Below are 25,431 nucleotides of genomic sequence, written 5' to 3'. Positions count from 1 at the left end.
TTTTAATGAATCGATTAACAATCATGAACAGGCTCTTGAACATGTTCCTGACAATTATTAGTATTAATCATAATTATTTAATAATTTACTGGTCTGAGTACATTAATTAACCAACTGATTAATTAAATAACAACAATTGATAATTATATAGTAGCGTCAGGAACTGACAAGTTCCTTTTTTATTAAATTATAACTCATTTATAAATTATTAAATAATAACAATTATTAAATAATTACAATTATTAAATAATTACAATTATTAAATAATTACAATTATTAAATAATTACAATTATTAAATAATTACAATTATTAAATAATTACAATTATTAAATAATTATACTTATTAATTTTCTAATGATCATCAGGAACATAATCAATCATCATTTCGTGATGGTTAATTAATCCATTAACCCTTTAAGCTGCAATGACGAGATATCTCACCTCCATGAAAGCCTCTTATTTTAACTAGGCCAGATATTTTGTAAAGTTGATTTCTCAATGGAAAAAAATTTCCCTATATTCCTTAGTTTGCACTTGCTGAAAATTGGTCGAAATCCTACTCAATTAAACAGATATGGCATTTTGAAGAGAGTTTAGTGATTTCTAATTGTCGCTTAAAGGGTTAAAAACGGGCTTCGACTTGGTAAAAGTCCAAAAGGAAAACGTTTACAAGCGTTTTTCGGGCTTTTATCATTTCACCTTGGTGAAACCTAGGTCTTACCGGTAGATATCCTTTTAGTGGCTAATCTAATAATATCGACTCGAAAACTAAGTATGTAGTATTCGCAAATGAATCAGATTAAAAAAATCCACCTAGTATATAATTAGTTTCATTGCAATTATTCTCATTTGAGTATTTTCCCAAAAATAAATTCTGTATTGGTCCTCTACTGGTTATTTTACGAAGTAGGCTACCGTAATTTCCCATAATAAAGGAATTTCTTATACAGCCTTTAAAAGTTAATATTTAGCTCTTCCGGCAAAATTCAAACCTGCAGCCTATTTAATAACTTTATTTTCCTGGTGTTCTGATCTATAATATAGGGAGTCTAATTAATTCTTGAGAATTTTTGATGCATTTCTTTCTAACCCAAATAAAAAATTAAATTTTTACTCTAATGTCACTTATTTTTGTAAAATTCTTAGAGGAAAACTTGAAAGGAAAGCTAAATGCACAAAATTCAATTGCATGTCGATGTTTATTTTTTAGTTCTTGAATGAAAATTACGCGTGAGTTATCCGAAGCTGGCGGTATGTGAAAAACCACGGCATTACTACGCAAACTTTTTCCTTTTTGGCTATTTTTCTTGGAGCGCCGCCTTATTCACGGAAATTACAGTAATTTTTTTTATTCAAAAATTTAACAAAATAGGATCGCCTATTCTGGCCATAATTTTGGTACTAACCGCATCTTATTAGTAATTTTTTTAATTCATTTTTTTGCTCTATACTCTGTAGGAATTTTTTTAATCACCCAGTATATGTTCCTTTACTGTGGTCTCATACTTTTGTGTCCTCCAAAAAAGAATTCAAATTTCTGCCATCAGGGCCATCTCAACAGCATCAGGGATCCCGTACAGGCCCGTCATTTGAGGAGGGGGAGGGAGTCAGGGGGCCTTTTCCCCACCCCAGCTTTAGAAAATACACTAGAAATGGTATATATATATATATATATATATACACACAGTATATATAAGTAATGTGCTGAAACCCCCTATAAGTCTTAAATTATTTATTTCACATGTATGCAAGGTAATTAGAAGGCTCCGATTCTCCTAAAGCCCCTTCTTTCATGCCCAGGTGAACAGGCACCTTAAGATTACCCTGCCTATCACAGCATGATGGAATCATAATCACACTTGATTAAGTTTAACGCCCACTATCCCTCTCAGGGATGCAAAAACATTTCTCACCGTATTTCACATTCATAAGGCCCAGAGACATTACAGTGATCAAGTTATTTCATTAAATTTTGCAGAAAATAAAAAGTGCCCCTCAAATAGTTAAGGTCTCAGACTACCTTTCTTATCACTTTTCTATAAAATGGTACTGGGGAGTGAACTTTAACAACATTTTTTGATAGAAAGTGTCTTTAAATGATGAAAACAATAATAAATGTTAGACTACTTATGTCGTTTTCTATGAAAAGTCATTTTTATATCAAATTTTAATCGAAATTCTTGTAATATTCGAAACACGATTGCAAAATTTCTGTGAATGAAATGTTTTGTTATTTTCGCAGTACATTTAACCAGTAATGATGCAGGTTTCGCACAAAAATTTAAAGGATTGCATGGTATGCTCATAAGTTACACTCAGATCTGTTGTTGTACGTGCCATTCAAATATCGTGTATGCAAAACACTGTAATTAAGCAAATACATATAATGGACCTTAAATTTTGGCTCATAACCTTAACTACATGTGGCAAGAACCTCATATTAAAATTTTGTGTTTATACAATCAATAAATTTTTTGAAATCATGTTTCAAACTCCAGTAAAATTTCAAAAATAGCATTCTTTGTAATACCCGTTTATAAATGTTTTTATTTACAGATTACTGTAAAAAACGCAACGCTAAAGTGGGCGTAACTTCGGGTCTAAGCATTATAAACAAAAAACAAGACCTATTTTGGAATTACAAGAAATTAGGGCTTTCATGGAAAAAAAAAATCGATATATTCTTCCAAAATGACGTTTTCAACGCAGTCGGATACTTTAGTTGCTCATCCTAAAAGGTGTATAAAAATAATTTCAGATTTGATTAGTTGTTTTGATAAGCAATTTAAAAAATGTCTCATTCGAAATTTGCTTTAGAACTGAAAGAGACAAGATAAAAGAATGCTGAGAACTAGTTCAAATGAATAAATAAAATAAAGAAAGTATAAGGGGGGGGGGAACCAATTGCTTTTACTTAAATATTCATTACAAGAGTTCTGGCCCAATTAAACGAATCCTCAGCCGCATGCGAATGAATTGGCAAATCGCCACCTGGCTGTTGATGGGCTATAAAGGCGTCTAGCCGCCGACTCTTATCTTCTTTGTTCTTCCTCTTAAACACTTAGTACCTTGCTTAATTACCAGTATAGAAATCACTCTTTCATTCATCTAAACTGTGTTTGTTTTAGGTTTTGCTACCGAGCTACCTCTCTGTCTTTTTTTGCAAGCCAATTTTATATTGTTTGGCGCTTTTTCAGTATTACACGTGACTGGAAAGTTTATCTAAACCTGTGAGAAAATTTCTTTCAAAAGTATATATAATAGGAATAAACGTTTTTTGTATACTTGTTGATGCATGGATGATAAAGTAAACTGAGTATGACTAAATGGGAGTCAGTCAATCGTCACCGTTGATTCCCAGTTATTATAAGAGAATGTGCGTTTTTGCTTTTTCGAATGAATATTTTCTTCTATCATGAAGATAAATTGGTAAAATCGGATTTTAAACCCAAAAATATACGTGTCGCGAGTTCGATACCCGATTCGTCCTTGTCAGAAACATTTCCTGACAGGGGTACAACAGAAACGGCGACATTAGCCCTCGTGTGCAGAAAATGACCGTGGTGCGACAAAAATGATCAATGATCCAAAAATATACTAACCGTATATCAGTTTTGTGATAAAAAATTTATCAGTTGATTGAGATTTAGTTGAGAAATTAATTTCCAGTTAATTTTTTTATGATATGAACAATAATGAACCAAGTACTAGTTATCTAAACATCAGTAAACCTAATGTAGGAGTAAGAGAAATCTGTAAAAATAATACTATATTATATTACTATTTTTCATAACGACTCAAAAGTTTAAATTGACAAAATCTTAAAATTGGACTTGGGGACTTCTGCTTGAACGTCAAGAAAAGAGTGCATTATGAACCATGTTTTGTTTTCAGTTTCCACTAACTGTAAATCGTGAAAAATAGTAATAACTATTCCATATTCAAGATATACAGAAAACTGGATGTAGTGAAGATATTTATTTTTTGAGATGTTGATTTTTTTAAGGAAGGAAAAAACTCATCTCTGCCTCTACCGGATGAATTTTTCGATTCGAGAAAAAGCCTGATGGAAATCGTTCCTAAAACCATTTTAGAGAACCAGGGCTGCCCTTACCAGACGCGGGGCCCGACGCGAAAATAATAGTGGCACCAGAGGTGTCTTAATAATTTCGGGGGCCTCCTCAGCCCCGATTTTATATATTCTGGGAAAGGGGGAATCGCATGAAAAACATTTCATGTAAAATATGAGGTCAAGTCTCGAGATTCTTTACGCGTAAAAAGTTGTGATATGTGATGTAGAGCCAAGTCTAATGCTGTTATTAACTGTGATCATAGGAGTACGCAGAATTTTCTCGAAGGGGGTTCAGATTTTTTTCCTTCTGAGGGGGGGTTACGTTTTTTCCTGTGTAAAATAACATTATAATCTTGGCTCGGGGGGGGGGGGGTTAGAACCCAAAAACCTCCCCTTTGCGTACGTCAATTACTGTGACACTTTGATTCACAAATCAACCCCATGCTACACATCTTTAGTTTAAGAACATTTTGGGACTTGAAAATTATGTATGCAGCACATATTACCCCTTACCATGTTATGTAAAATCAAGTCAACGCTATAAATACATGTTTCTTATTCACATTATATTCTCATTCTATATTCACATAATTTGATAGCATATCAGTAATGAACGTGAATATTAAAATTTAGCCAATGGCCAATACATTCTTGTGCTGCGTAATTGCCTAGTCCCAAAATGTTTTTCAACTAAAGCCCCGTTCACATGTGCAAGATTGGGGGTCGCTTTGGTGATAATTACCGGCATGGCAACTTTTTTCCCCTCGTAGGGGAAAAAAGGTGGGAGAAAAGCTCATAAAAAAAAAGCCCATCTTTCTTGGGGTGGATTGGTGGTCGACACCGACCTTCTCTCCCATAATCCTTTGCACCGCGAAAACTACTGCAAGCTCCATCGTCAGCCATCTTGAATCAAGCACTTGCGTTCAACCCACGTAACCAGTGACGACTTCCGGAAAGAAGAGGGGGATTACCGGCATAAACTAAACGTCATGTGAATGGTTTGTAGCGAAAATCCCCGTTATACCGGGAACTTCCCGGGATGTTTTACTGCACATGTGAACGCGGCTGAGAGGTGTGTAGCCTTGGGGTTATACGATACAATTATTCAATCATTACACTTCACTCATATTTAAAAAAACTGATGCCAGATGGCGTCACTACACATAACACGCATTACACAGAAACAAACTTCACGTCAGGTTCACAACACGTACACGCACATTCTAATATATACCAATTCGTTAGAAGTTAAGCAGAGAAATGTGGACGAGGTGCATGCGTGGTTTAGTAGTAGCCTTGGGGTGATTTGTGAATCAAAGTGTCACAGTTAACAACAGCATTAGACTTGGCTCTACATCAGATATTACAACTTTTTACGGGTAAAGTATCTCGAGCCTTGGCCACATTTTACATGAAATGTTTTTAATGGGATTTCACCTCTTTTTGTATATAAGTTCCATGGTCCTTTTTTTTATGTTATGCACTTTTTGTACATCACTTTATTTTTATTAAAATTATATCTTGCTCATTGTTACAATATGTAAACTCAAATACCCACGCGTTGAAAGGCCTTGTTACTACGGTGACCTTTGGCCTTTGAAGACCGGGCATACCCCGCTTCATATCTCAGTGAGATATTGAAACGTTCCCGGAGAATGGGTGAGTCCATAAAATTTATTTTTCTACATAATCAACACTCGCCAACGGACGGATCATATATACACATCATAATATCATAATGTACATTCTCGCTAAAATATATAAAAATAAATATAAAATCTTGTACTGATCGATGATTAATAACCATCCATGCGTGAAATCTAGAATCTTGAGCCTAGAGTCGTGGATGTCACTGATGGTTTGGATGCGTCCATGAGCGTTGATCAGCACCACCATGATGAAAGTCCTCGTATGGAAGGATGATAGAACCGTCATCGTCGTATCAAGCGCCGTAGTACGGGCTCATCCTCCAAGCACCGTAGCTCTGTATGTACCTCTCGTCTCTTAAGTAAGTGTATCCAATGTCCAGTCCAATTAGCTGTGCACGTGGTGACTTACGCGATAAGCAAATAATCGTGTAAAGTGATATTGAGTCTAGAACAGTCCATATGAGATTTACATGTGGTATATAAGATCTGGAATCAATTTGCACCGTATATAAGATCTGGAATCAATTTGCACCGTATATAAGATCTGGAATCAATTTGCACCGTATATAAGATCTGGAATCAATTTGCACCGTATATAAGATCTGGAATCAATTTGCACCGTATATAAGATCTGCAATCAATTATGATTAATCGTTGGGTAATCAGTGTAAATCGAGAAAGGAATGTCATTGGATCGACAACTATGGGTGTCCGTACGCATAAAACACAGTGAACATCGCTGATATATATATATGTATCCTGCGACATATGAAAGGATCTACGCTGCAACACCGAGTCGTCGTAATTATGTGTGACATGGGCTTAGATCAGGGGTGGAAACCCTTTTTCCAAGCCGTGACACAATCCAGATTAGTTTTGATCTCTCTACGAATTTCAACATGAAAACCATATATCCCGTCTTTACGGGACACGGGCATTCTCTCCGTTCCGGCAAAATATTGTTCGGCTGTGCTGTTATTTTCGTAAAAATGTTTAATTTGTCACTCTTGTTGTAAATTCGATTATCGCAATGCAGATTGTGTTACGTACATCGGTAACAGTTCATCCTACGTACACCATGTTAGGCATAGACATCGGATCCCGAGGACTCAATGCTCCCCCCCCCCCTCCTTTCCCAATAAACTTTGTAAAAGACGGCTTAGCTCCCTCCCAGAAACCCAGAAATCATGGGTATATAATAATTGATAATAACGTAATAATACAATGTAAGTCCCCCCCCCCATATGGGTGATCCTGAATCTCGTACACATAGGACGTCCAGCAACTGTACCCAAAGATGAAAAATTGAATAGAAAGAATCATCATGTAATTATTATTTCAAGAGTGCCTAACCATATTAAATATAGGTTTGGCATAATATATATACAAAACCACCATTCACAAGGAAAGGAATTGTTTAAAAGTTGGAGAGAATTTCTTTGATTGTGTGTGAAAAATGGAATAGAAAATTTCTTTAATTTTTTAGAAGCTTTCGTGTGCCGCTCCTGATACCATGATGTGCCAGCGTGCCGCAAGTTGGTCACCCGTGGCGTAGATCATACGTCGCGATGATATCTGGACAAAGGCACCTGGTTGGTACGTAATCATCGTTAGCACCTCGGTTCCGCTTCGTACCGACTCACTTGGTGTGGAAGCGCGATGTCCGATGGAAGATTCTTGTCCAAGTATTGAACCAGCTGGCGTAGGCGACCGAAGCTAATGACACTCTGGAGTATTCTTTGTTTCCAACACAGCAGACTGTTGTCCGGAATATGGCCAAAATGATATTGTATTGTGTGTGGGCACGAGCATAAGTAGTGTCGTAAAGATCTGACCTCACCACAATCGTACCTATCGTTATTAGATTTATTAAAACGTTCTAAATAAGCTGGAAACGGGCCGTGATCCGTAGCCATAATAAAATTTTCAAGCGACGATATTAGGCTATGCCAACGGACACGTCTTTGGATGCCATATATATCCTTCTTGATGTTAAGATCCCATTTTACTAGCCACTGTCGAAGCAGTTCGTTCTTCAAGTAGGGGAGAGTATTCTAATGAAAGAAATTGTCGGAGAACAAATCCGTGCTCATATGGCAAAATTTAATAAGTCACTTTTTCAAAATTTCACGAGGGTAAATTTGTAAACAATATTTTGTAAAAATGTGATACTGTGGCTTTTTTGACTTATTGCAATTTGCCTCCGTTGGTTCCTCATGAACTGAAAGAGATGAACGAAATTTTGATGAACGAGACAACGGAATGCGAACAACTCAATTTTTTGGGAAAAGTGACCTGTGACATTTTGCTATCTGACCACACAAATGGAGATTCAGAATCAATGAATCAAAAATGAGAAAAATAAATAACAGAGATTATACCAGCACCCATGCAAATTCAGAATAAACGAAAGAAATAATTCTAGACTCCTGATGAAAATTTAGAAATAAGCAGAATTGATGAAAATTTAGAAATAAGCAGAATTGATGAAAATTTAGAAATAAGCAGAATTGATGAAAATTTAGAAATAAGCAGAATTGATGAAAATTTAGAAATAAGCAGAATTGATGAAAATTTAGAAATAAGCAGAATTGATGAAAATTTAGAAATAAGCAGAATTGATGAAAATTTAGAAATAAGCAGAATTGATGAAAATTTAGAAATAAACAGAATTGATGAAAATTCAGAAAAAATAAACAGAATTGATGAAAATTCAGAAAAAATAAACAGAATTGATGAAAATTCAGAAATAAACAGAATTGATGAAAATTTCGAAATAAACAGAATTCTTTGTAAAATTCAGAAAAAATAAACAGAATTGATGAAAATTCAGAAAAAATAAACAGAATTGATGAAAATTCAGAAAAAATAAACAGAATTGATGAAAATTCAGAAAAAATAAACAGAATTGATGAAAATTCAGAAAAAATAAACAGAATTGATGAAAATTCAGAATAAACAAAAAGAATAATTCCAGAAATGATGGAAATTCTGAATAAATGAAAGAAATATCAGACCCCCTGATAAAAATTCAGGATTCCAGAAATCACGAAAATTCAGAATTTACAAAAGAAATCATTACATAAGAAATCAAGTACGGGGTCCGGTGGGACCGCACCTGTCTTACACCCGTGAGGGCGGCTCTGCTGAGAGCAAAATCCAAAGTTTGTGTGTTTGCATGTAATATGCGCATTCCAGCGGCAAACGAATTCGAAAAATGAGTGTGAGTATTTTTTACAAAACAAAAATTTTCCTGGCATAAAAATTCTGGCTTCGCGGAGAATTTTATAAAAATTAAGTAGGATTTTTTTTTTTGATTCATTCATTTATTTGGTTGCAATACAATCCAGTAGATGGCGCTATGGACATTCAACTTTTTTGTTTTGACCAACCATGTCATGGTAATTTTTTTTGTACATCAGCTGATTGGTCAAAATTCATTAATCCGGGAAGTTAAGTGGCATTTTAGTGTCGTGTTGGGTAACAACAATTATTTTTAAGTATTTTTCGTAATAAATTGTCAAATAGTATTCCATTCTTTCAGTTAATGCTTCATAAATGAAGAGTTAAAATACAAATATAGGCTGCCCCAAATTTATTGCACAGCTGATATCTATGCAACCGTTGACTTAAGAAAAAAAAACGTACTCTTTTTTTTCAATTACAAAAGTTTTCAAATGGCGTACAGTTACTCAAAATGTCTTAAACTTCACAAGGGGTCGTATACATTAAAAAAATTGGGGTAGGCTGTATCATAGACACGGCCGCAGGTTTTGACGTGAATACATTTTTTGTGCCTTGAATCGCGTTGCAGGTACTAACGCAATGAAATTGTGTCATTATCATCGGCTTTGTCTTTGGAATAGCAAACAAACGATACCAATGTCGTCTATTTTCCTTCTAAACTGATCGAGATATAGCGTTTCTCAGTCGTTGGGCATTTTGCCTGTTGTGGCGTTGTTTTTGTATTTGTATTTGTAAAACAATTTGTTACGAACCAGGACAGCGGGCCTAGTGCCCAGACGGGAAGAGATATTGAAACCGCAATGATATCATGTTGAATGTACCTTTGCAATGTACATCTGACGATATCATTGCTTTTGACTTGCGTTGTTTGCTTCCTGAATTATCATCGTTTAAAGAATTTTGGCACGAAACATTTTGCGAATGCTCTCAGTATCGTCAGATGATTTAAAAGACGTACTCACGTCAAAAATAGAAAAATTAACTTTCTGTGTAGAGACCTTGTGTGCTAAAACTTCCACTTAGTGAAATGTAAATGCGGCTCTGAGAAGTCAGTCATTTACAAAAAATTTCATACATTTAAATGCAATATTAATGGAGATTTTGAACTTCGCATTTTTCAGAATTTATCGCCAATGATTGGGGGTATGATTCACACATTGCGAAACATAAATGAAATTCATAGTTCTAAAAATTCTGCGATTATCCAAAATAATTGTCAATATTATCGCAATTGTTATTTATTGTGAACAAAAAAAAATTAATAGCGAGTTCTTTCTATTTGTGTACAGTCAATAAAAATGGCAACTTTTGAGCAAATAAAAATTTGCCAACACAGCTGCTAACCTTAGTTTGCACCGGCTGAAAAAAACCTACTTCATTAAAAAAGATATGGCATTTTGAAGGAGGTTTGGCGATTCCTGCTGCACGGCTTAAAGGGTTAACGAATTAGGTCCCCCATTATCTCTTGACCTGGAGGTCCTAGTGAGTAGGGGCCTCGTGTTGATGAGGTTTGACATAACGATTCTCGAGAGTGAGTATGTGAATTGTAGACAGATACTTATACAAACTTACAGGTTATAGCTAGATGGTTATGGCTACCCCAGAACTTCACTTATTTATCAGTAACCTATGGGAGCTGTTAAGACGGCCCTGACTTGTTATAGGTGTCATTATAAGGGGGAATTACGTGAATTACTGACACTGGGGTACAACAAAAAAAGGGCGACAAGACCGCAGGAAAAATTGCTACCGCAAGGAGTCCCCATCGAATTCCTTCTGGAAATCAAACATCATTGACATTTTTTTCCTTACCCAAACCCTTTGTCAAATGATCATAGAAGCAAAGGATGTCGGTTACACACGACTTTCCCTTACCGAACCCATGCTGGTTTTCCGACAATACATTATTCTCGTCTGTCCACTTCAACAGTTGCCTTTTGATAATAATTTTCAAGGCGGAGCTCGTCAAACTCACTGGACTATCCTGAGATGCGTAAGAAAGATTCATCCCCATCGTTTGCCCAAGATTCTGTAATGGATACAAGATCTAGCCCCCCCCCCCCTCCACAGCTATCATGGTTTAAAAAAAAAAAATTATTACCCAAGCTCCTGGCATTTATTATCACTCATTCTAATTTGCCCTGTGATTTAGTGTCAGTCGCCATCCAAGTCAGAAATGGGTAATTCCCGTCAGTACTGTTGTTGTTATCATTAACTAACCCACATACCCGTCTACCTGGTCTGGGAGTATAAAACCTGACTTGAACCTATCGTAAATCTCCCAGACCCTCCGCTTTATTCAGACAAATTCCATCCCAATGAAACCAGGAAGCTCCGAAAACGTGACCCCAAAAGAGAAGGACATGTCCTTCAGGCCTGAGTAGAAATACTGGATCCTACTCCTAAAAATCCAACGATTTCTTGGATGGATTTTCTTGGTTTTGTGCAACGTACTTTTGTTGATGCGATGAATAAAATTGAAAATTTAAATTGAAAATGGCCTACTACCCATGGCAGTACTGGTATCACTGTCACTTTTAAGCACCCCCCCCCCCCACCTCCCGAGCGGATAAGTCCCGGTACTCTGGCAGAGACCCACTAATATCCGCTCCTACCTGATTAGTTCCCACACACATGACTACGCGCCAAGACAGCTTTCGCCCGCGAAAAACGTCTTGGGCGTTGCTAATCTCCCCCCCCCCCCCCAGGAAGACAACAGCGCTCGAAATCCTACACACTCTGTTCCACAGTTCCCTAACCATAGAATCGCCGATGATTAAACCCCTATCACTATTCCCCTCTACCTCATCCACCCATTCCCCCACTATTGTTCGTGGAGATTGCTTCTTCGACGACAGGACAATCACGTTCCAGGAGAAGACCAAGGAAACCATGATCAAGGAAGACTGCGAATTATTTTCTAGATCTAGAGAAAAGACCACGGTAATAAAGTTCCAAGACGTGTGTGTGTGTGAATAAATTTCTTTTGAATAGCTTTAGAAGACAATTTTTACGAGAATCATTATCAAGGAAGACCACGAGTTTTGGTGAAGACGACTACCTTGAAAAAGACCGAAAAAGTCTGTGCGACGGCAAATGCCGTCGTAGGCACCACCATTACGTATGGCAGCGTAACCACTTGACTGATTAAAAGAGATCGCGAGAATAAACTTATTGAGAGGCTACGAGAGAACCTTATCCCGATCAAGTTTTGGGAATCGATTAAAAATTTTAACTGGTTAATCACAAATTTTTAATCGATTGATTAATCGAATATTTTTCGTCGCTATATTATTGGTGGCTCCTTCATCTTCCGACGATTATGATGGTTTAGTTTTTTTTTACTCGCAGAATCTAATAAATTAATAGGTCTCAACAACATCAAAGGTCCTCGGTCCAAGCAATGCTCTGGAAAAAAAAAAGGGATAGGCAGTGCCAGACACTCCGCAGTTGCTTTCGTGAAAACGTCAATCGCGTATAGTGAATTGAAATTAAATTATATATATATAATTTTTTCGCACTCTAAAATGCTGTGATGGGGATCTTATGTAGATACGTTAGTAAAATGTAAAAAAATTTAAATCCACATCCGTACTTTACCTAGGCTCGTCAGATGCAGCCCGAGTTGTTCGAACGCGTTTACGTTGCCTACCGTGTGATGCTTCAAGTCCCTTGGCCGCAATTGAAAATATGCCTATAGAATTAACGATTACTGGCGAACCGTTAATTCTACAGGCATATTTTCAATTAGAAAAATTATTCAAATGAGGTGTAGATTTCATTTTCGTCATTCAAATTGCTAGGGGTTGCATAGCTATGAAAAAAAATAAAGTTCTTATTTGTTTACCGTCCTAAAAACCCAGCCGGAAAGTTGTTGCCCTGTCTCTCCTGAGCCCAACCAAAAAAAAAAATTCCACGTTTCTAAGTGCAATAATCACTGAGATATTTGAACTCAAAAATCGGAGAAAAGATATAATCCCGTTTATGGACACATGTCGAATTCGTAAAGTCGAAAATCGTGGGTTCATTTTGCGCGCAAACAGCTCGCGATGTCCGGCTGACACGAATGTCGGAGTGGTACTGGTACAAACTTTTAACCTCTAAAACGAGACCAAGATGGTTTCGCTAAGTCAGTCTGTTTTTATATAGTTGTTATTGAAGTTTGAAATTACTTTGACAGAAACTTTGCTCATTTGCAAACGATTGCCTCCCCATACCCGGAATGGATTTTGAAGACGTTTTCACGTCACTTGTTTGAGAAAAGAAATATTTAAAAATGAATTATTGAAACATTTTTTAATTGACAAAGATAAAAATCTGAAAGATTACAAAGAATTTGTAATGTGATTGTGATGACACGATCAATGAACCTAGACAAGATATCACGAATAAATCATTATACAAACTTCGAAACTAGTTATGGGGACAATGTCAATAAGGGATGTCAATGTACAAGGGAATGATGTATCAATTATCAATGATAATGTCAATGTACAAGGGTGCACATGAAATTGCTCTGATTTGAAGTGTTCATGACAGTAGACTAGTATATAGCCACTCTGTTAGACCTGCGCTAAAAATCTGCTTACTGAAATTTAAGCGCAAGCCAATACTTCTGAGAATCAGAACAAAAAAATGACCGTCCAGTCCTCAAACAAGAAAAAGTTAGACCCTTCAAGCTAGAATGCGACGTTCAAAAACCACAAACCAACTGGAATTCCGATGTTGCTACAAATTATTGGTTAGCGTGGGGTTTCGGCTCTTCAAATTTGAACGAATATCCCTTAAATTTGTTTCGATATGCCCCACAAAATAATTATCTGAAGTTACCTTCTCGGGAAGTAAGAAGGGGGATGGTGGAGGAGAAACAGAGAGAGAGAAATAGAATGGACCAGGACACGAATTTCGAAACCAGTTACAGGGGCACAATGTCACTTCAGAGAAGTGCAAGAAAGCGCATGAAATTACGATCTGAAGTTGTCGATGTCGTGGCAGTAAGCAAAGTGCCCGCTGTTCGACTGGCGCTAACGATGTGCGTACTGAAGAGCATGCCCGAAATTCGGTTCGAAAGTGACCGTCGAGGCCCCGAAAGGACGAAACTGGGCGTGAAGGGCCGCGAAACAGAACCAAGCAACCACCCACGCGTGGGAAAGGAAGCTGTCTAAGCAATTCAAGCCAGCATGAAAAAAAACTAGAATTCACCTCTTCTCATGAATTATAGGTTTCCGTGGGGCTTTGTTACTTTAAATTTTCATGAATATGCTTTACATTTTTGTTTCTCCGCAACTAGGGGCGGGGGGGGGGGATGTTTGAGGAGAAACAATCAGAATGGATGATGCTACGAACTTCGAAACTGGCTATTGGGGCAGTGTCACTTCAGAGGAGTGCAAGAAAGCGTATGAAGTTGCGATCTGAACTTGCTGTGGTGACTAAATAAGTGCCCGCTGCTCGACTGGCGCTAACAATGTGTGCAACGGATAGCATATACGAAATTTGGTTCGAAAGTGGACGTCAAGGCCCACAAACAAGGATGGAACTAAAGGGTCGCAAATAGAACCGGAGTAACCACCCACGCGTGGGAAAGGAAGTTGTCCAGGCCTTTCAAACTAGCATGCAGAGCCGTAAAAAACAAAAATAGAGTTGACGTTAATTATTGGTTACCGTGGGGCTTTGTTACTTGAAATTTACACGAATATGCTTTACATTTTTGTTTCTCCTCACCTAGGGAGTGGGGATGTTTGAGGAGACAGTGGATCATACCACGAGCCTAACACTTCTAGGAATCGCAGCAAAAGCAGCGCTGTCCGGACAAGTACGTGATTTCCTTTACGCCGGCTGTGGTTTTTGCGGTTTGTCCAACAGACTTTTTATTATCTTTTACTTTATCTTACCCTGCGTCGCGTACCAAGTAATCGTGGGATTGGGCTTTTACGAAACTGTGAAGTTTCACAGAGTCATATCGAGATTTCAGAGATGCTTTGGTGGAGCATGGCCTAAAAATGGTTGGGAACCACTGATTTATATAGGCTGAAATGGCATGTATCGTCCACATAATGATTAAGAATTTCTATTTTATGAGAAATCGCAATAAGCTAATCGTGCCACATTCTTATACATAAATGTAAAGGTATGTATTTTGGTTTTTTATACAAATCGACACCGTTGATCGTATCACTCCAAAATTTTTTTTTTATTATTTTTCGCTAATGTGTGGAAGGAGCCGTATATAAGAATATTCCCGCCAAAAATACTTTTATAAAAAAAAATTTTATTGCAGAAATTTCTCGAAAAAAAACCCCTTTTTTCACTATTTTTCCACGTTTTCAATTAGATGCTACAGTTTTTCCCAAACGTTTTCTATACAAAAGATGCAGACTTTGATGGGTTTTTCATTGCAATTTGAATTTAAAAAATCGGTTGACAAATAACGGAGGCAAATAGGTTTTGTTACACACCAAATCTTAATTTGAGTTCAAATTTTGCTTTAATCAATGTATTTTTTTCGGTGTCTATATATAAAAGTCGATCAGTGTATTTTTTTTATAAATGTAATTTTGTTTACAAAATCTTATGTATGAACGTGAAAGTATGTATGTTCTTTATACAAATCTACACCTTTAATCGTATCACTCCATATTCTTTTTTAGGATTCTTCGCGCTAATGTGTGGAAGGAGCCGTAATCATATTCCGCCAAAAAATATTTTTATCACATTTTTTTTTTATTGCAGAAATTTCACCAAACCTCCAATTTTTTTACCATTTTTTCAAGTTTTCAATCAGATGCAATAATTTTCTGCCAAATTTTTTTGCTAAAGGAGAAGACGTCTTCATTCCACGAATCCCAATCATCACTGAAGAAATTCCATTCATTTTCAAGTGATTACAGTTTCCGATTCGTTTAGCTTTCGCCACGACAATCAACAGAGCAAGGCCAATTGTTAGCAATGGCAGGTATCAACCTACTTGAGTCCTGTTTTTCACACGGACAGCTTTACGTCGCCTGTTCGCATGTTGGTAATCCCTAAAATTTTTACATTTACATACGAGATTAGAAAAACAAAAAATATTGTTTATCCACAAGCGATTGTCTGAAATTTTTTACTAAAATTATTTTTTTACTTTATATGCAGAAATGTTTTTGCTTACAAAATAATTACAAAAACAAATCAATTTTTGAAATTTCAAATTATTAAATCTTATTGTCACTTTTAACATTTTTGATCATTTTTGTCGCACCACGGTCATTTTCTACACACGAGGGCTCTAATTAGACCGAGATCTACAATTTATTGCCGATTCCTAACGGCAGGCTTGTTTTTATACTCATCGAGTGATTGGTGCGCTAACCCCTCGATGGGGACTCCCTGTGGTAGCAATTTTTTGCTGCGGTGAAGTCGCCGTTTTTTCTTGTAGGAAAGTTTTCTGACAAGGACGAACCGGGTATCGAACTTGCGACACCTCTAAACATCCTTTGGTACTTTAGGCGAGTTTCTTATCGACCGGGCTACCGCTCCCTAACATTTTTGAATCACTTCCTTTCAGATGAGCCTGGAAAATACCGGCAATTGAGGTATACATATATAAATATATTACGGGGTGGCAACATATCCCGGTATCAGCTAGTTCAAAATAAAAATTAAATGGTCTCAAAACTTCTCGGCATAGTCAAGCCGACATCATATAGGTGTGTATTATTAGTCTCAAAAATTTTCAGATTCACTTGAGGCTTATTGAAACGAAAATGCAAGTTGGGTTCATTTAAACTCAAAGAAACAAAGCCCCACAGTAACCAATAATTTGACGCATAAGTGTTTTTCTATTTCGTTTGTTTCACCACATTCTGGCTTGAAGGGCCTGGACGTCGCTGCTTTTGCTGCGATTCCTAGAAGTGTTAGGCTCGTGGTATGATCCACTATCTCTCCTCAAACATCCCCACTCCCTAGGTGAGGAGAAACAAAAATGTAAAGCATATTCGTGTAAATTTCAAGTAACAAAGCCCCACGGTAATCAATAATTAACGGCAACTCAATTTTTTGTTTTTTACGGCTCTGCATGCTGGTTTGCAAGGCCTGAACAACTTCCTTTCCCACGCGTGGGTGGTTACTCCGGTTCTATTTGTGACCCTTAGCTAGTTCCATCCTTGTTTGTGGGCCTCGACGTTCACTTTCGAATCAAATTTCGTGTATGCTATCCGTTGCACACATTGTTAGCGCCAGTCGAGCAGCGGGCACTTATTTAGTCACCACAGATCGCAACTTCATACGCTTTCTTGCACTCCTCTGAAGTGACACTGCCCCCATAGCAAGTTTCGAAGTTCGTAGCATCATCCATTCTGATTGTTTCTCCTCAAAAAGGTCCGTCCCACGAGAGTTTGCTAGGGGACGCTGGGTAAGATAATTAAAGATAATAAAAGTCTTTGTCAGGGTCCGCGGTCGCCTCGGGGAAGCAATAATTTTTATGGCTTTCAATACAAAGGCAGCGGAACGAGCTTCTTCCTTTGTGAATGACCGAACCAGTACGGATTACTTCACGCTAGCTGTGGTTTTTGCGGTTTACCTCCAACAAAGACTTTTATTATTTTTAGACTTTTATTAGCTTTATCTTACCCAGCGTCCCCTAGCAAACTCTCGTGGGACGGACCTTTTATGTTCCAACAAAGACTTTTTATTATATCTTTTACTTACTTTATCTTTTAATTATCTTATCCTGCGTCGCGTACAAAGTAATCGTGGGATTGGGCTTTAACAGTTTTTTTTGTTACGTAAAAACATTTCTTTTTTTGCGTTGCATCCTTAAATTTTGCAATCTGGGGAATTTGCCCCCATCCTAGTTCGGTCTCTTTCCCCCATTACTTGTAATTCTTGTTATTCAAAAATATATTTCTATCTACGTTGAGGGAGCAAATAAAGTCATTTGCTCGGTCAAAAGCGGTGGTTCTCAACTAGGGGTCGTTGGAGATACTTCTGGGGCTGAGAGCTTGAATGAGAAAACAAATAACTCATTGTTTTATCTTGTTATATGCAGAATATTATTTTGTAAAGGAGTCCGTGGCCTTCATTTTATAGGCTCAGGGAGTCCATGGACTTCGACTTTACTGGCACAAATTGTCTGTGGAACATTCAGTCTCTGATCAAACCCTTTACAGAGAAAAAACTAAAAGAGGAAAAATAAAAGAAGTCATTAAGAAATCGTTTAAAAAGTATAAATTTGAACTGATATAAAAACTGTGGGAATTCTGAAAAGTTCCAAGCCTTAATAGAAAAAATCTCAAATTTTCCCTCCTTAAAAATCAAATTCCACGTTGGAAATCACCTGTCTAAACTAAAAAATCGAAGTTTTTGTTTTGCTTTAAAGCTTAAATGCTAAAGTATTAAGTCAATTCGTAATGAAGTCGGCCACGACAACCGGAACCAGTGATCAAAGTAGATGAGATTCACGATCAAGGAATTATATTTTAGGAAAGCCATTATTTTTTTTCCAGGCAGTAGGTCCGAGCCGGGGTGCTATGAGGGTAATTCATGGCATTGAACAGGGCACCCTAAATTCATTAAGAAATAAAAATTTCCTGCGTAAAAATCAAGACGAGCACCTACAAGTTCCAAACACTTCCAACGCCCCTGGGGGGAGGCAATCGAACATATCCAGGGTGATAATAGTTACTAATACAATATAGGATCCTACGGCATTGCTCAGAGAGAGAAGTGTAAATATTGTTCGTCTTGATGGGTACATTTTTCAAATATAATCTATCTTCTATCTTCTATATATATAAAATTGATTTTCTGTGTGTGTGGCTGTGTGTGTGTGTGTGTGTGTATGTTCTCTATACAAATCTACAATTTTAGATCGATCGTCGCCAAATTTTGCATATATACCAAATGGGACCCGACTTGAACGATAGGCTACTTTAAAATTTCGTCAGACCAGGGCAAATGCCCCAAATGGGCAAAAAACTGTCCGGCAACAATGGTTTTTGGGCCTCAACAATCACTTTCCGAACGTTTACTTTGGTTACCGTGGTTCCCTAGCAATGCGTTTCAGACGTGTATATGCCTTTACAACGGTTTGTCACTTCTTTAATCCTGTTTGTATATGTATAATAGTTTATGCCTTTATAATGGTTTGCCACATTTTCAATATACTCTCAGTAATGAGGCTTTTTGAATAGACGTCATAATCATCATCAGCATCGCTTTGAGAGTCAGGAAAAGGGCGATCCTCATAGAAATCAGTGCTAAAATTGTCGATTTCACTGTAGAAATGCGGAAATTAGTGGGATTTTCCGCCCCATCAATAATTTTAAAAATTGTATTGAATTCTCGATTTTTGAAATATTGAGTTCGCTTAGAGATATACGAAGCCCAGGAGATTAAATGTGAAGTAATTACCCGAACCTATACTTTTGAGTTGGATATTCGAGCAATATTATTGATTTCATTTATATCTTCTCAAGTATGAAAATTAATGTCTCCATATTGTCTCTTTTGATATTTATTTGCATAAATTCATGTGGGTTAGGATATTTTAAAATTAGTTATGAGCCCGTGAAAAGTGCATCGAAAGAATTCCACAGCTTTAACTAAGGATTTTTGGAAGCTGGAACAGACAGATGGATAACTTGAAGTTCGGGGGGTGGGGAATCGAAATACCTAGCGCCCCTTAAAGAAAGAAAAATATATATTCATTTCTACGTTTCTGTGTAAATCTATATTTGTTTATTTCATGAATCGCGCAGGTCGCCATATTGGTTAACTTGGACACGGTTTGTATGTCCCTCAAGAAAAAGAGAGGGAGATATCACGTGATCCAAAAAAGCCTCATTGAAGAAAACCCGGGCAGCGCCGGGTATTATAGCTAGTATAATATAATATAATATAATATAATATAATATAATATAATATAATATAATATAATATAATATAATATAATATAATATAATATAAAGAGCTTTTTTTGAAATTAATAAAATAAAACAATGAAATCTGAGGAATCTCTCTAAAAAACCGCCTGAAACCACGTGCGAACTATAAAATGATAGAGAGAAAAAAAAACACCACTCAACTTCGCCAAATTTGAAGTTAGCCAAGTATTTCACTATGAGCGACGTAATGGTTCATCACTAACTTCGCTCAATCACGATGAGCGAAATTTCTATAATGTTGCTAGAAAAGTAGGATTTGTTTATACTCCTCCCGATCTATCATGCCTAGAATTTTTTTTTCTGGGGACGGCTAAAAAGCGCCGTTTACGGGATACCCATCGAGTCACTACAGAACCTTGTCACCCGAATCGCAGCTGCAGTCGTTCTAAAATGTCAGGAATCCTCCAACTTGTACGTGATTCACTCCGTCGCCGATGTGACACCTGTATTGCAGCTGGAGGTCGCTCATTTGAACATTTGCTGTAAAGTTTTCGGTAGTAAGGATTCTTGGTCCTTTATTATTCATCTTTACTACGTTCTCCATTTTCATCACGTGGCTTGCCGCTTGCTTCCCGATTCCACTATGGCGAAAGTTGTTTGTTTTTGCGAGTTCTATTACCGCTTAAAGTTTTTACAGTCAGTTTATGCATATATACTTCTCGAATCTATTCAGCTGGACCAATATGCAGCAAATTCTCGCGTGCCCTGTTAGGGTGGATCGAGTAAAGCTTGAGTGTAACCATTGCTGAAGGAATACAAGCTTGTACAGTGATAACTCGGATAACGAACTTTTCGGCTAACGAAGATTTTTTTTCGTGATTTTTCTGCCTCCCTCAGCTAATGAAAATTTTCGTTAATATGGATACATGCGCTAACATAAAATAGCCGCATCGTGAGCTGAATTTTAGCACCAATCGTCACATCACAATTACTGTCACTCGGGCCCCAATTAAGTCCTGTCCATATCGGGATCTTTTTCCAGATTTAGCTCACTTCTGTTACTGGAAGTTTTGGAACCGTTTCATGTAAAATGAAAGATTCCGCTAATAGAAAATACATTGACAAAAAAAGGAGCCTATGTTTTCGGATCACGCGTTCTTTCAGTGCAAGGCTCTTTAGGCATCAAACTGGACAGTCAAGAAGCTTATCTTTTCCATTTGCATGTGTGATGAGACAGAAAAATAAGCTGACCAAATCACAAATGGATGGGGACACCTACGAACTCGACTGGGTTGTGTCTTAGTGTTGGTTGTGAACATAGGTAACAAAATCTTCAGTACCTCATATTCCTGTATATAAATCAGTGTTTTCTAATCTTCTTGATGTCGCTGATCCCCCTGCAGTAAAGGTCAATGGTTAGTGGACCTCCTGTAGCATCAGAAGGTCAATTCAGACTCCCATAACATCGAAAATATACTGTTTTTATAATTTGCCTTTCAAAAAAATTGAATGAATTATAATTTCTTTCAGCAAAAAATATGCTATTCATTCAATGGTAGGAAATGGAAAATGATCCATAGTGGACACCAGTTACAAAGTACTCACGGACCGCGGACCACAGGTTGAAAAACACTAATGTAAATTATTTGTTCTATTTTGAAGCTGCTATTATAATTAATTTTATAGCCTTCTGTCAGTTTTTTTTCTCTTAATGCTCTCTGTTGTTTTAAAAAACTTATCTTCAAATTTTGGTAATGATTCATAGGATAACATTATACTTTCATTTGCTATGGTGAAAATATTGATAAGAATTAAATATACCTTAACAATAATTTCCTCATCACTATATTTGCAGAACTTGTTCATGCATTTTAATACCCCCACCAATCCGCATCAATATGAATGGTAACCGATTTTCCAAAAGTATAGTATAGATACAGTCTAACTTGATTAAGGCCGGGATTACACTATAAAAGTTTTTTAAAAGAGCTTTTTTAAAATTTGAAAAATTCAACCAATAAGATTATCGGTTGCATTTGCACAAATGTAGTATACGAGCTTTATTGGTTGGATTTTTCAAGTTTTATAAAAGGGATTTTATCAAATTTTTATAGTGTAATCCCGGCCTAATTCGAAGTCCAAAGTGACTGGGAAAAAGTTCGAATAAGACCGGTATTACACTATAAAAGTTTGTTAAAAATTCTTTTATAAAACTGGAAAAATGTAACCAGTAAGCACATCTATTACATTCGAGCGAACTGATCCGCCTATTGGTTGCATTTTTCAAGTTTTATAAACGAACCTTTATCACACTTTTATAGTGTAATCCTGGCCTTAGGCCGGTATTACACTATAAAAGTTTGATAAAATCCATTTTATAAAACTTGAAAAATATAATTGTCAAAAATATAAAAAAAATATAATAAATAAGGTTACTGGTTACATTCTAGAAAATGCAATCGTTAACCTTATTGGCTGCATTTTTCAAGTTTTATAATAGGACTTTTATCAAACTTTTATAGTGTAATACCGGCCTTACACAAAATTCGAATTATCAAATTACTATATTCTGGATCCGTAAAATGACTACAAATTGCAACTTTATCATCAACATTCACATATTTAGTAATTATCATTATTAAAATTTTAATAGTCAGTTGTGGAATTGTTCCCCAAATTTATTTATAATTATAATATATATGTAATTAATCTTAGCTGTTGCATTATTCCACTGTCCTGGAATCAGCATCATTGCATAATTTCTTGACCATGCTCAAAGCCTGATTCACGGAAAGAGTTCATGATCATCCGTTAAGAAACTGTTTTAACAATTTTGCTTATCATTCTTATGCTATCAAGAGGAAATGTACTTTCATTAACATATAAAAAAATTGTGTTTCCGATACTTACCATATTCTCAATTTACGATAAAAAGATTCAGATTTTGAGTGGTACACCATGATTCATAGGTTTAACAACATAATCTGTATCAAGTGGATAATTTATCGATTTAAACATTATCGATGCATTTCAGCTAAACAATGTTAAAATGGGCATTAAATTATCAAACAAAAAAAGAGTAGCGAAAAACTGAATTTTCGAACTTAATTCAATAAAAGTTTGAAATTTTTTCAATTATTTTGACAAATAAAGACAAATTTTGTGTTTAAAGATTTTTTGTTTTACAAGTTTGTCGAAAAAGGTAAAGTTTGATTTCTTGTAGAATTTTTCTAAACTAAATTTGCTAATACAAAAATCATGATTTTTTTTCCTCCCAACTTCGGAGTATCTACAACGTTAATTAAAATTCGAATTAAACAAGAAATTTAACATTAAATTAGATAGAAAACTCAAAGGGATTTCGTAAAGTCCGAATTATCCAAAATTCGAATTAACGACGTTCTATTGTAACTACAGGATTTTTGCTATAGACTTCGATATTGATGCAATAAAAATGCAATAAAAAAAAACTTTAAAACCAACAAAAACATTCTTGGTTATATGGTTCCATCATCAACTGAACAGTGGGAAACTCTAGCATGTCACTCACCCCCACCGATTCAGACGGAGTTTTCGCTTCAAATTATCCATGTGTGCCGAGTTAAAGTTACTTTCAAGCCGTTGAAATAAGAGCGCTCTAACAAATTTCGGTACGGTCCATCGGCGAGCCGCTATTTCGCGCAAGCGCGTTCCAGTTGCGTGCCCTAGCACCATCCTAAAGCTATAGCTTACTTTCAGTAACGATCCAACCGGTTAGTCAGCCTGTTGGGATAACCATCAAGTGACAGACAGCCTTAAAGGTGGGCTTGGAGCCTCAGTTATCAAAGAAAAAACAAAAAGACGGAACTTTATCACATGGGATAAATTCATTTTTCCTACATGCAAAGTCGTTTCTGATTGATTGAAATTCTTCAAGGTAAGAAATTTATTGCATTCAAGTAGCAAAAAATTCAGTTATTAAAGTATGTATAAATAATTTTTTTTACTAACACGTCTATGTATAATGGTCGCATTTTCCGTAGTTATCAAAGGTTAGTTGAATTTAATTTTTTTACGTGAGGATTTTTTCACATAAACCGTAAGTGGTGGTTATATTTTAAAACAGATCTAAATATTTTCGAAGGATTTTATATAGTAAGTATATAAATGTGTACGAACTCTATATTTCAGTATTGTATGAATAATTCGTGTTGAATTAGTTAGACAGTTTCGATTTCTGAATGGATCAATTGGAATGAAAGTTAAAAAGATAGAAGTGTTATAAAAGAATTGTGTGTGTTTTTCCGGGTTTATACATTTTAATATACTGTGTCGTGGAATTAATCATAAAACATAGTGAATCTATTAAAGTTTATTGTTTTTTACCAGTTAATCGGTTCTTATTTCGCCGCAATATTTGATATCTGTATTATTCGCCGCAATATTATATCTGTGATTCGAAGGGATGGCTTTTGAATTTTATTTATTTATTCAATATCGCTTGGCCAAGGCCTATACAAGGGAATGCTGTAGTGAAGTTTGACAGAAGAGACGGTTGATGTTACAAAAGAAATCGGAAACTGTTGTACAATCAATAATGTTTGGTGGGAGGTTGTTTCAATCGGTTATGTTCGAGGAAAGAAAGTTTTAATTTCGATTAGCGCGAGAAAATTGGTTTTCTTTCTTGACTTTGCGCTTTTCTTTTGATACCGGCTTTTGATATTGATTGGAAAATCATGTTTTAATGGGAACATGACAGTAGAAATAAGTTCAGAAAAACGTTTTTTTTAAACTAATTTCTCTGATTTAGAGAAAATAGCAACCCTCATTTTTCATTATTTCTAGCACATTTTTTGAACTTCGTTGAGTGGAAATAAGTCCTAGCAATTTAGTATTTTATTCTGAATCCCAACTACCCTTGATTTCTACAGTGAGAAATGAAGATTTTGAAAAAAAAAACAACAAAAATTGCAACTTATTCGCAGAAAATTAAATATTAAAAAAAAAATTATTCGATCGTAATGCATTCATCTATTGTGCACCGCCACATCCTGTTGATAAATATTAGATGTTATTCAATCAAATATATTTTTAAGTGTCGGGATTATGACCTAGACCCGTACCATTTCATTATGTATCCCTACATCACTTTTTGAACACCTCTGAACTAGAGAAGAAAATAAGAGAATAACCGTCTTTATCTAAACAATCAGTAATATTCAATCTAAATTTTTTTCTATGAAAGCATCAATTTTTTACGCTTTCATAGACCGAGCCATACTAATTACGATAACATGTGTTTGCTAACGGGTATGCATACCAAATTGTTATACAGTGCAGCCTTTTGATAAGGGACACCCATGGGACCAGACTTTTTGTCCCTTAAATAGAAGTTTTTTATTCAGAGATAAATTAGTTCTTATTATTCAAAGGGACACGGATCTGGACATCCGTCCCTTAAATAGAGGTGTCCCTTAAAAACCGTATATACGATAATATAATTTAAAATAATTGGTATTAACAATTATATATAGACGTATCAATTGTTTCAATTATAATTTTTTGTCATCCATCATGCATACATACGCATGCATTCATATATTCTGGAGTTACGCGATAAGT

The 25,431-nt window shown here is 36.0% G+C and overlaps 1 protein-coding gene across 1 annotated transcript in view; it reads left to right on the top strand.

The window, feature by feature from the left end:
- Positions 1-23,587: 23,587 nt before the first annotated feature.
- The window catches only part of LOC149065829 (uncharacterized), a 35,560-nt gene continuing 33,716 nt past the window's right edge, over positions 23,588-25,431 (top strand). The window contains exon 1 of the mRNA XM_089253589.1: positions 23,588-23,746. The gene's annotated coding sequence lies outside the window, so the exon portion shown is untranslated. The remainder of the gene's footprint in view (positions 23,747-25,431) is intronic.

Source organism: Pholcus phalangioides, unplaced genomic scaffold (assembly GCF_987345545.1).
Source record: "Pholcus phalangioides strain wild (caught in Gottingen) unplaced genomic scaffold, Ppha-v1.0 ptg000039l_1, whole genome shotgun sequence".
In the NCBI taxonomy this organism is placed as follows: Eukaryota; Metazoa; Arthropoda; class Arachnida; order Araneae; family Pholcidae; genus Pholcus; species Pholcus phalangioides.
Note: the sequence above shows the minus strand (reverse complement) of the source record. Positions and strands in the feature narration are given on the sequence as shown.